Below are 11693 nucleotides of genomic sequence, written 5' to 3'. Positions count from 1 at the left end.
AAAAAAAAAAAAAAGTTAAATTGAAAGAAAGAACTTCAACAAATCAAAGGCCCAAAGGACGGAGACCAAGCTAAATGCTGCCAATTCACAGGATCAAATTAGTTAAAAAAGGAAACCGTTATGATGACATTTCAACTCACTCAAGTACTTTAGACACTGAACTGAATCTTCGATTACCCATGTCATGTTATTATTGAGCTACCTCAGGAAATTAGAATTTGGTCTTATCCATATAAACTCAATTCTGAATTGCTTCTCATTATTCTCAAGTCAAAAAATGACTCAAAACTCAAAGTTCATGTGTTTATATAAAAAAAGTTATTAATGTAAAATCACTGACTACTAGCAATTTTAGTGTTAATCGGTAAATAAAGTACTATTTTTAAGGACAGGAATTTTCCATCAAAAATTAACTTCTTAAAAAAGAGTGAAGTCAATTTTTAAAACTAAAATCACTTGACCAAAAAAGAAAATATTATCTACATAAATGACTATTAACTTATTTCAGAAAATCAATTTTGAGTTCCAGAACCAAACATACTGACCACTGTGCTTCCTAAACCAGCGTTTCTAAACAGGAATGATGACAGAAGTGACTATATACCCCCAGTTTGTACAGAAATGTAGCAGCCTACACCTGTTGTCCTGTAGTACTTAATATGGCCCTCTTTCACTCTCAGAAGCGTCACAGTTTAGACAAATTATATGGTTACCTTAGGTGTAACTGCCACTAATGGGAACTTTGGTCAATAAGAAAATAAAAATTGCAATTAAGAGTTAACTCCTTTCTTCCTACAGTCAAATGGAGAACAAGAGGAAAGAGACCATGTTTCATTCCGGAAGAAATTAAAAACACTGAACACAAACATCCCCCCTGCCCCAGAAAGTTCATCACCATGCAGACACGGTAACAGGAGCACAACTTGTAGTCCTGACTTACAGGAGGTTCATGAATCTACATGCACACCACACACTATCTACAGAAACTTGTCTCAACATATGTAGGTGCTATTATGGCTAATGAAATGCAAATGTTGGGTTGGAGCATTAAAATACAAGAAAATCTACAACAAGTATCAACTACATACATTTCAGGAACAAAACTACAAGTTCATAAACACATTCCCAAATTGTTCAAAATTGCCAATGCTTTTTTATCTAAAAATACTTCCATTGATGAAAGGAAAAACGAACTGCTCGATTTTTTTTTGAAAACTTACATATTCAAGGTTGAGCAAAAATAAGATACACAAATCCTATGCTGTCTCATACTGGTTATCAAAATGTCAAGGGATTATGTAAATGGCTACTTTTTGACATCAATGGGCCATAAGATTTTGGAAACCTTTGTCACAAAGAAATGCTAAGGAATTAGACTTACAGAAAGAAAAACATGACCCAGTCCTAGGCAGTGGCCCCAAATTCTAGCACTTCATTGGTATGGCTTTCACAGAGGACTTTTCCCATTATAATTTGTTATCCACTCTATGGTAAATCAAGGGAACAGGAGGCTAGTCAGTAATTTGCTCTATTTTCCAATCCACTAGGGCTATGGAAAAAGCAGTATACACATTATAATTCCATGAATGCAGATGCCCCATTTGAACTGCTGTGTTATTTACCACCTCACTATATGTTCACTAACCTGAAAGAATATACCCAACCAGCCTAACATTTCTAGGTATCATTTCATTATTAAGCTATTTCATAGAAGCACTGCTGATTTGTTTATCAAATTACATCCCAAGCAGTAACAGCTGAAACAGTAACTGTGACAGACAAGAAAAGAGGGGGAGGGGGAGTAACTGCTAAATAATTCTCACCTGATCATAAAGCAGGTTCCCTTTAAGTCAGTGGTTCTCAACCTGTGGGTCGCGACCCCTTTGGGGGTCGAATGACCCTTTCACAGGGGTCGCCGGGTACTCGTATGTGGGCATATCTGCATGTGGGCCTGGAGACGGATAGAGGAGCGGTGTCTCGGTTCCTAAGACCATCGAAAATATGTGTTTTCCGATGGACTTAGGCGACCCCTGTGAAAGGCTGAGAACCGCTGCAGTGTTAACAAGTTTTTGATGCAACATAACCTGTAGATTTTTTATTATGACCTTTCATTTTCTTTGCATTTCTGATCTAATTAGATAGCAATTAAGTTTAGAGGCATAAAAGTTTAGTGACTTCGGGCATCAGACAGACCTGGGTTAAAAAGGGGGCTCCACCACTTATTAGCTATTTAATTGAGGACAAATTGCTTAATAACCGCTTCTCGGAGTCTTGGTTACCTCTGTAAAAGAGTTAACGTCCTCGTGAGGCTTTGCTGTGACGATTATAAAACCATGCACATGAAGTACAGGACTTAGCATATAAATACTCAGTACAAGTTGGTTCTGAATTTGGGCTAACTACCCATCCCAGCTTGCCTGGGACAATCCTGTTTGCGCCTGTTGTCCAGGCATGATTAAAAATAATGTCCCTTTTGCTCTTAAAAGCATCATAGCTAGGGCAATAAATTATGTGGTTACTTTAACAATGATGATGAAAAAAGTTAACATCAATTAGAGTATTATATATCAATTACATATTTTTTGGATCTTGAAGGAAAAAAATAGAACACACAAATATAATACAATATTCCTGTAAGATATTCTACTGAAATTTTATGTAGTTATTCAATGAACATTTAAACACTATTTATACCCATCCCATTCCAACAATGATTTAAGGCAGCAATTTTCTATTTTGTTCTTTCTGTTCTATACAGGTACTGGGGTAAACTTCAGACATTATTTTTAAAAAGAAAAATTCACAGATAAAGCACTAGTGAGTTCCAGCTACTCAGAAACAAACACCAGTCTTTGAATTACCAGTGAAAAATACCCATTCTCATCATGAAAGTATACCCAACACCAACTAACATATATAAGTCCATCCAATTACAGGGCCTGCAAAACAGAATATTTTAAAACACGCATTGTACGTATAAATGATCAGGAGACGCTACAAAAAACAAATTACCTGACTGTTATGACATAGTATTGTAATACAATAAACTGGATTTTAGTTTTCTTCATTCTCTGCTCTAGGGAAAAAAAAGAATTCATTATTCTTCCTGTTTTATAAGACAGACATTTCCTTTGAAATAGACACATCCTAAAAAATACGCATCCTACATATTTGTTACACACACACACATCATTACCCAACTTAATGCAATATTAGTATGGATATTTGGGGAGACCGAGAAGGTCAGAGGGAACCAGAAATCTTATATGTTAGATAGAACATTTTCTTTAAAAGGCTGAGAGTCAATCTACCTTTTAATATAAGCTTGCTTAATTTAAAATAGGCCTTACCTTATCAAACCAGTAATTATTTTCAGATTCTACTAGTTACTTTCAAGGACTTATTTGGCACATTACAGTTACCTCTGTAAAACAGTCCTAGGCAGTGGTGGCAAGAACTACAAAGTATGAAAGATCATCAGGACATCTTCCTTAGGAATAAAGACTGGAACATTTTTTAGTAACAAAAGAGGGACCTAAAATTCATTTTAAAGTGTTCAGATTTGTCTTACTTGATACTTGTTACAATGTGGAAAACTGATGCGGGGGAGGATATAATTGTGCCTGTATGCTCTCAAGTCATCCAGGATGGACATAATATCTGTGATGGGGTGATATGAGTAGTTATTTTGTATTTAAACATGAAGAGTCAAAGAAAGATTAGTAGTAGTACTACGTTTATTTCTTCCTCCCTTCAATCACTCAAAGCCAATGCGGTTAATTCTGATTCAGGAAATGCGGGCTCCGTATTTCCAGCAAAAAAAAATTATTGTAGGACCTTGCTAATAGTGAATGACACCCTGATATAAATGCTTCCTCTTGCCTCAAAACGAAAGAATGACCTAAATAACACGCCTGCTGGGCCTCAGATTCCCGGACTAACCTGTGGAATAAGTATGGTGAAACTGTCTAGGGAAGGAACGTGGCTGTCTCCTCCATCTTGAAATTAATCAGCATAAGGGAAAAAGGGACTGAGTGTTCAGGAAGCAGAAGCCCAACCGGTTAATACTAGTTACTAAAGCTATGGCGTACGTGGCAGGTACCGCCCGCAGAAGCCGAGACCCTTAGGCTTTTTTTTTTTGGAGGGGGGAGGGGTTGGGTTGTTGGCTGATAGAACGGAAATTAACTTGAAAATCATTTGGCCCAATTCCCACCCTTTCCCAGGGAAAAATAACAAACACGCAAAGGCTTTTCCCTCCCTTCTCTTCTGGGGGTGAGGGGAGTCCTTGCAGTGATAGCTGGCAAGGGCTACGCCAGGGTTATTCGAGCAAGGGAGTAAACCACATTTGCCTCAGATCCTCTGGGAAGATGTCATCATGGCCTCAGGGGGCGCCTAATTGATAGTGCCCTGAAGAGCTCAAAATGAGCTTTTGCACATCCTGGGAAACCTAAAGGCCCAAGAGTTCCCAGCATCTGACTTACAGCAGCCCGATTTTCCCCCTTTTCCCAAACCAAACCCACCATGTAAAAGGGGCGGGGAGACGCGAGGGAAGCCTCCAAAGAACCGAGGAGAAAACCCCGAAACCAGGAAAGATCGTCACGCCTGGGACCAACACTAGAAAGTCGACTACCCACGTCCCCAAGGCTCCGGAGGGCCCCGGCTGCCGCCAGCGCGGCCACGGAGAGGAAGTCCTACTCCGCACCTTCTCCTTCCGAGCCTGTCCACCATACACCCAATTAAAATGGCAGCGGCGACTACGCCACGGAGCCCCCCACAGCAACCCGGGCCTGGGGTCCGGAGGCGGCGCGAAGCCTCGGGCACAGCGCGGCACTCAGGCCATTTTAAGAAAACGCGGCAGGCGCGGCTCCGCCGAGCTCCTCTCGCGCTCCATCCCCTTCTGATTCCCACGGCTTCACTTACTGGGTTTCGGTGTCGAGATCCGACTCGGTCGGTTCGGCCGCCGCCGCCGAGGCCCCTGCGTGCCGCCCCTGTCGCGCTCTCAAGCCCGCCTCCGCGGAGTCGCTGCTAGAGACCCGCCTCTAGCCCAGCGCCTGCTGCGAGACGTTGCTCAGGCAGCCATTATCTCCCCCATTGTTACCAAGCAGCGACCGGAAACGACTGCCCACAACAGGAAGTGATGATGCTGCGTTCCGGCCTCGCAGCACCCCCAATCCCGGCCTATTAGCCAATCGCAGGCGACTCCTCGAAAAGGCTCGGCGGGAGGAGGAGGGGCACAGCCCACGACGCGGCCGGGCGGCCGTGGTTTGGAAAAGGAAAGCTGCTGTGACGCCCACCATGTGACAGGCCCCACCTTCCTCCGCCATTTTGAATTGTGGCGAGAAATTCGCGTTCTGAGAGTTGTGGGAACCTTTGCTTTCCCATTTTGAAAACTGAAGGACCCAGCCCTCTGAGTGCCTGAAGCCTTTTTCAGAGACCTACAAATGCGATATTAGTCTAACTTGAGGTCGCTCCACTCGATTAGTCCAGACCAGTGCATACACATCCTACCTTTTATTCAACATGTATTTATTGAGCGCCAACTGCATACCGAGCCCTGTTGTACACGTTGCGTACACAGCGGAAATTAAAACATCAAAATCCCGGTTCTCATGGAGAATGAGAATATAATTGCTGGTAAATCCCGAGGAGAAAAATAAAGCCGGCAAGCGGGGGCAAAAGGGGTGGGAAGTGCTCTGTAGGGAGAAACGAGAACTGCAACTTTAAAAAGAGTGGTCAGAGATGACCTCTCTGACAAGGTAACTGAAATACTTGAAAGGGGGCGGTGATTGTAAAAGGGTGGGAATATCTGATACCGTTGGAGTTTGTAAAAGGGCAGTTAGGGAAGGCCTTTCCTAGATAGTAATGCCTGAAGGAAGCTAAAGAATGAGTCACACAGACTCTAACCCCCGTTTCACACTTAAAGAAAAATGACCTTACCCAAGTTTTTAGGGTGTTTCCATGCTTCTTTTTCCATTTTTCTATTTTCTGTGTTTTCAACGAACACTCCAGCTACACTGGCTTTCTTATGATTCTTCTAACAAGCCGAACTTGTTTCCCCCTTTACAACTTGACATAGGCTGGAATATTTTCCCTTCATATCTTTCCTCTCATACAAGCCTCTTCTCAAATGTCGTCTCCCCAGGGAAAACGTCCCTAACCACCCTATTTAAAGTTACAGCTTTCCCATCCCCTACCTGCTTAATTTTGTTTCAAGCACTTAATCTAAAAAGATACCATTTATTTGTTTACCCCATAAGAGCAGTAAACCTCTTTCTTTTGTTCACTGTTATAACCCCAGCCAGCTCAGATATTTTTTTTTTGAGAGAATGACCACCTGAGCTTGATGGCCATTTCACCAGTTACCTATATTCCAGTTACCCCAATTACCTCATACGCACTTCCCTGCTCAATTTCCCAGCAGGCTTGATCTTGTCATTTTTTACTGTATGTGTATATGATTTAGGTGCTGTGTCTCTACTCAGTTTTTATCTTATATTACACAATTATGTATTAGAACTTTTACTTAGAATGTGTAAAACGAATTCTTCAGTGACCTGCAATGCTGTTACGCCTGATATTGAGCTTCTACTAATAACATTAGCCACTCCTTGACATATTCTTAAGGCAAATGTGGCTTAACATAAAATATAAAGTCACAAAAGAAGTAGAAGAAAGTGTAACTAAATATGTCTATAGCCTTAGGGATGTAGATGGACTTTCTAAACATGACACAAAAATCCGTGAAAGGAAATACTGTTAAATACGATGTCATAAATAAAAGTAAAGCTTCCGAATGTCAAAACACAAAGTTAGTGAAGTTAAAAGACAAATGACAAACTGAAAAAAATAATTTCAGTATGACATATGAGAGCTAAGGGGTAATATTAATTTACAAGAAAATTAAAGGACAGTCACCCCAATAAATTTGAATAAAAAAAATAAAAATTAAAACAAAAGACAAATGACAATTTGACAAGAATGCTACATATATGATAAACTTATATGGTTAATATCACAAGTCCTTAAAGAGGTACTATAAATTGATTTTTTAAAAGATAAGTACCTCGGGCTGGCTGAATGGCACATTGGTTAAGAGCTGGCTTGGGACACCAGCACTGAGCAGCAGGGCCCCAGTTCGGATCCCACATGGGGGCCAGTGACACTACCCTCTACAGCTGGGATGGTGAACGGCGGGTCGACCTGGAGCTGGGCTGCCATGGGTCACTGGTGACGGCGTAGACTGCAGCCCCTGCTATAGTGGACTGCCATAAGCTATTGTGTGTGGCCAGCAGCCAGCGTGAGCAGCTGGCAGGTGGTGTGAGCTGCCAAGAGCTGCCATGCGGCCGTCCAGAGGCCTACAACCAATCTGCCTCACTTGGGAAGAGTGCAATGATAATACCAACATGGGCCAGTGAAGCAACGTCCTCCACAACTAGACTGAAGAACAAAACGACAGCAACTTGTCTGTTCCCCTCCCCCAACCTCCCAATAAAATCTTAAAAAAAAGATATGTGTAAATATGCATAGAAAAAAGTCTAGATGACTATACATGTAAATAAAATGTGAAGAGACTATTAGTCACTTTAACTTTCTTTACTTCTGTCTGTGTTGTCTTGAATATATTACAATGTGCATGCATTACATGGTATTGGGAGGAGAGGTCATTTTCATTTTTCAAGATAAGTCTGTCTGAATCTGAAAAAAAGAGGAATATCTCTCTATCCATTTATTCCTTCAATGCTTCATTCACATATTCTCCTCTCCCTCTCTCTCTATTTCTTTCTTTCTGTTTCATACTCATTTATAATCAAGGAGCTGCTTACTGCCAATATCTAGGAAATGACTTCTCAAAACAATTTATCCCATGATGGCATTCAATTCCACCTAGAACCCAAGGAAGTAGCCACTGGATAATTATCAGTCAGTTTTCATTCAGCCTAGTTGCATTTCTCTCCCATGCACTTTTTACATATGTCTAACGTTCAGATGATTTTTACCCCTTCTTGGTGAAATGTCCCTTAACAGGAAAAAAGTAAAAGAAATTCCCAATCTTCCTTCTGTTTATTTATTCAACAAAATGTATTGATCATCTACTATATGCTGGTCACTGTGAATAGATCAGTAGGCCACAGACGAGAAGACCCTGCCCTTGTGGCAAGACAGACATTGAACAATGTTTATGAATGTAATGAACATTACAGAGGGGACATGTGAGTCCAACGGGAGGGGTATATAAAAGGAACATTTAACCTAGAGAAGTTGCCATTTTTAGCTGAGACCTGAGCTGAAGGAAGAATGATGGTAAGGGAGGGAAGCCAGATAAGGGAGGAGCCCTGGGAGAGGGAATAACCTGTACAAATTCCCTAGGGGGAGAAAATAGAGCCTGAGGAACTGAAAGAATAGCTCATTCTGTAGAAAATCCTTCCATTTTATTTTCTTCACAGCACTCATCACATCTCAATTTATCTTGTCTATTTGTTTATGTTGTTTATTGATTGTAGTGTTTATAGTTTGTCAGTCATCCCACTGGCCCGCCCCCAGTGTTAAGTTCCGTGGGAACTGAGGCTTTACCCCACCCCTTCACAGCTGTATTTTCTGAGCCGAAAATATGTAATAGACAATCAATAACTTTAGAATCAACAAATTAGCTGGTAGTTCATATTAGGTATTTAGGAGCTTATCCTAAGAACAATGGGAAGTTTTTTAAAAAGATTGTTTAAAAATGATTTGATAAAGTTTAAAAAAAAAATTTTATGGCTGCTATGTGCTGGAGACTGCATTTTCTTTATAGTGGATGTACTCACTATTTTAAGATTCCAAATTCCTTTATATTTAAGAAACTCGACTGATTCTGTTTCCAAAAATGACACCCACAAAATAGATACTGCCTCTCATGGCCATTACAGCAACAGTGAAAGGTCTCTCTTGACATTCTATGCTTTCCAGGAATATAAAAATAACCTGCTTAATGAAACAATCTCAAACACCTATGTGTCCAAACATGAAGGTTTTAGATGCTCTGGTATAGAAAGCACAGAGCAGTTTTCCAACCATAGAGTAATCTTCCTGTAACAACTTAAGTGCAATATAGCAGGCATTTAGAGAAGAAATACCCATTTTATATCTCCAATTAGTAATCTATTTTATTAAATAGCTTATTTGTCACTTAATTATTTAAACTATGAAGAATAAAATGTTTAAAGTAGACTAGGTGGACTATGTACTGTCTCTGGTATCAAACAATTTGGTAACAAGTTTCTCCTTGGACGCAGGATAACTCTATCCCTGCTTTTTCATTCGGCATATCCAGACATGTACACACACATGCATGCAAAATGACTCATCCTATAGGAAAGGAGAGGTAACAGGTATTGTGCACTCCCTATATTTCAGACACTTTAAAAACTCTGGATGCCAGAGTCTTGGGTTCCTGTTCCATTTTTGCAAAAAAAAATCTTATACAAAAAGTACACAGTAACACAATCATCAGTATACAAGACACAACTACATTTCCTACCTTCTTCTTTGATCCAGAAGTTGATTCAGCAAGAAACTTAAAGTTATGAATTGAACATCAGACAGGCAGCAGTGTAGCTAGACTGGTCACTTTCCATTAGTGTGAAGTTGAAATCGAAATCGAACAGTTTGACTGACTGTTGACTAAATAAAGTAAAAGCCAACACAAGCTGAGGTGAGGAGCCTAAGCCACGCCAGTGCAGCTAGTATTAGCTCTGACCCCGAGAAAAGCTGCCAGATAGACAAAGCTTATTTTGGTTGTCCCTTCAGAATTCCTCCTTCCACTAGACTTCCAAGCATCTACCCCAGGCATCTCACGGTCGGTATTTAGACAACTTTAGTTATTCCTAACCATATTCAAAAGTTTTGTTATACCCACTTGCTGTCAGTGATTTTTCCCTTTAAATTGCCCCACCTTTGAAAATGTAAACATATTTATTTAAAAGGATATTTTGCATCATTATAAATGAAAAACCAGTATCATTTGCCCTAAATGGAGGATAATGAGAAAAATCAATACTTAATTAGTAAAATACAGAATGTGCATCTGAATATCACCTAAGATCATGCTGACTACACTTGACATGCTGACTAACATAAGCAAAGGGAACCTTGTTTATGGATTGGTCTTCCTGGCCCAGAACCCAATGCTGTGCAGAGATGACTGTCTTATGTTCCTTCCTTCCCTTCCAAATTAAGCCAGTTCTATAGTTTTCCCTTTTAGGGCTCATGCCTCCTTGGTGGCCTATTCCAAAGAGATAATTAGTCCAAATTGAATAAACTAATTTCAGCTTAGGAGAAAGGATTGAAAGAGATTCTCTCCAGATAATACATATAGGTTTTAACTCTTGCCTTCTTGAGATAATTGCTGCCTTTTTTTTCCTTGAAACCAATGATCCTCAAAACTCCAAATAACTGGTGCCAGAGCCTACCCTGGCAAGTCTGATTCAGTAAGACCGAGGTGGGGTTCATATATTTGTATTGAAAGACAAACAAACAAACCTCCTCAAGTAATGTGAATGTGCAACCTGTTTGGGAACTTTGTTATAACCCAGAAAGGTCTTTTGGGGGAGTCACAGCAGGTGGGAGCACTTGATGGCATTTGTCAAGTCACACTGTATGCAGTTAATTCTGTAGACTTGAATACTGTAAGAAGAATTCCATGGGGAGAAAATGACATATATTATTATGATTTTAAAAGAATTTCAAAGAAGTAGTGCCACATACAAGAATGTATCGATTGTGACTGGGGAAACAGAAAGCCTAAACCATACACAAATATTCCAATAAAGATGGAGTATCTGATAAAGATGGCATTTCAAATCAACTGAATTGTAGATTACTTTTTCTTTTTAAGATTTTATTGGGGATTTGGGGGAGGGGAACAGCTTTGGGGAATCGGGGAAGGGGAACACACAAGTTGCTGTCCTTTTGCTCTTCAGTCTAGTTGTGGAGGACGTCGCTTCACTGGCCCATGTTGGCACCATCATTGTGCTCTTCCTGGGTGAGGCAGTCGCTCACCGGCCATTGGATGGCCACTCACTGCAGCTCACGGCAGCTCAAGAAATCTCACGCCCGCTGCCGGCCAGCCCCACTTCAGCCTACGCTGTGGCTGACGACTCACGGTAGCCCAGCTCCAGGTTGAGCTGTTGTTCACCATCTTAGCTGTAGAGGGGCAGCCTCACTGACCCTCATGTGGGATCCGAACCAGGGCCCTGCTGCTCAGAGCTGGCATCCCAAGCCAACTCCTAACCAACACACCACTCTGCTGGCCCATAGATTACTTTTTAATCAACAATGTTGAGACAATTAGTTAACTTTGAACTAAAAAGTACAAAGATAACGTCCATATGGATAAAACCATTTTATATAAACATAAATGACACTCTTGTAATTGGTGAAAATGTACATTGATCCAACCTTTCTGATGTAACGTTTGGCATTATATCCCAAAAGCCTTATCTTAAAAATGTGCATGCTCTTTTTTTTTTTTAAAAGATTTTTATTGGGGAATTGGGGGGATGGGAACAGTGCTGGGGAATTGGGGAAAGGGGAACAGACAAGTTGCTGTCATTTTGTTCTTCAGTCTAGTTGTGGAGGATGTTGCTTCACTGGCCCAATTTGGCACCATCATTGCGCTCTTCCTCGGCAAGGCACATCAGTCGCCGGCTTCTGGA

At 40.7% G+C, this 11693-nt stretch overlaps 1 protein-coding gene across 1 annotated transcript in view; it reads right to left on the bottom strand.

Annotated features, from left to right (window-relative positions):
• Positions 1-5103, bottom strand: part of RLIM (ring finger protein, LIM domain interacting) — a 23530-nt gene extending 18427 nt beyond the window's left edge. The window contains exon 1 of the mRNA XM_019630785.1: positions 4921-5103. The gene's annotated coding sequence lies outside the window, so the exon portion shown is untranslated. The remainder of the gene's footprint in view (positions 1-4920) is intronic.
• Positions 5104-11693: the final 6590 nt, after the last annotated feature.

The sequence above is a fragment of the Hipposideros armiger genome, unplaced genomic scaffold (assembly GCF_001890085.2).
Source record: "Hipposideros armiger isolate ML-2016 unplaced genomic scaffold, ASM189008v1 scaffold_944, whole genome shotgun sequence".
NCBI classification, from domain to species: Eukaryota; Metazoa; Chordata; class Mammalia; order Chiroptera; family Hipposideridae; genus Hipposideros; species Hipposideros armiger.
Note: the sequence above shows the minus strand (reverse complement) of the source record. Positions and strands in the feature narration are given on the sequence as shown.